Genomic DNA, 1,771 nt, shown 5'->3' on the forward strand with positions numbered 1-1,771 from the left:
ATGTTTAATTAGACCACTAACTCAATGTACAGCCTGATTCTTTCTCAACTAAATGGAGAGCTCCGTCTTTAGCCAGTTCGGTTCTTTGCAGTCTCTCACAAGTGCTGGTACCCATGCTGGGGAGGGGTGCTGGGCTTTTTTCTGGCTCTCCACCTTGTCTTCTGCTTGTGTGCCCTGGATCACAGCTCTAAACTTGAAAGGGCAGTGACATTCATGGAAGAGTCCGGAGGACATCACACCGAGTAAAAATAATGGAACATCAGGACTCTAAGCATTCTCAGTATTACCAAGCCTGCCTGTCATTCTCTGTACACAGAGATAGATGTTTGGGTAGGAGAGGTTTTGGGGTTTTGGTTGTTGTTGTTGTTCGTTTGAGAGAGAGAAAGAGAGAGAGAGAGAGTGCGTGCACTCGGGGCAGGATCAGAAGGAGAGGGAGAAGCAGACGCCCTGTTGAGCGGGCTGCGCTGTGGGATCATGACCTGAGCTGAAGGCAGAAGCTTAACCGACTGAGCCACACAGGTGCCCCAGGAGAGTTTTGGGGTTTTTTTAAGTTTTGAATTTTAATTCCAGTGTAGTTAACATAGCGTTATGTTAGTTTCAGGTGTACAACATAGTGATTCAACAATTCTGTACATTACTCAGTGCTTGTCATGGTAAGTGTACACTTTAATCCCTGTCACGTGTTTTACCCATTCCCCACCCGTCTCCCCTCTGGTAACCAACAGTTCATTCTCTGTAGTTAAGAGTCTGTTTCTTGTTCTCTCTCTCTCTTTTTCCTTTGTTCATTTATTTTGTTTCTTAAATTCCACATATGAGTGAAATCACATAGTATTTGTCTTTCTCTGACTGACTTATTTTACTTAGCATTATACCCTCTAGGTCCATCCATCTCATTGCAAATGGCAAGATTTCATTGTTTTTTATGGCTGAGGATATTCCATTATATATCACATCTTCTTTATCCATTCATCTATTGATGAATCTTTGGGCTCCTTCCGTAATTTGGCTATTGTAAATAATGCTGCAATAAACATACAGGTGCATGTATCTCTCTGAATTAGTGTTTTTGTATTTTTTGGGTAGATACCCACTAATGCAATTACTGGATCATAGGGTAGCTCTGTTTTTAACTTTTTGAGGAAGCTCCATACTGTTTTCCATAGTGACTGTACCAGTTCGCATTCCCACAAAAAGTGTGTGAAGGTTCCTTTTTCTCCACATCCTTAACAACACTTGCTGTTTCTTGAGTTTTTGATTTTAGCCATTCTGACAGGTGTGAGGTGAGATCTCACTGTGGTTTTGAGTTGTATTTCCCTGATGATGACTGATGTTGAGCATCTTTTCATGTGTCTGTTGGCCACTGGATGTCTTCTTTGGAGAAACGTCTGTTTGTGTCTTCTGCCCATTTTTAAATTGGATTATTTGGTTTTTGGTTGTTGAGTTGTATCATTTTGGATACTAACCCTTTATTGGATATGTCATTTGCAAATATCTTCTCCCATTTCATAGGTTGCCTTTTCGTTTTTTTGATTGTTTCCTTTGCTGTGCAGAAGCTTTTTATTTTTTTTTTAAAGATTTTTTATTTATTTATTTGACAGAGAGACAGTCAGCGAGAGAGGGAACACAAGCAGGGGGAGTGGGAGAGGACGAAGCAGGCTCCCAGCGGAGGAGCCTGATGTGGGACTCGATCCCAGAACGCCGGGATCACGCCCTGAGCCGAAGGCAGACGCTTAACAACTGAGCCACCCAGGCGCCCCAGAAGCTTTTTATT

This window comes from Ursus americanus, chromosome 4, assembly GCF_024610735.1.
Source record: "Ursus americanus isolate L20-20 chromosome 4, mUrsAme1.1.p, whole genome shotgun sequence".
Lineage (NCBI taxonomy): Eukaryota > Metazoa > Chordata > Mammalia > Carnivora > Ursidae > Ursus > Ursus americanus.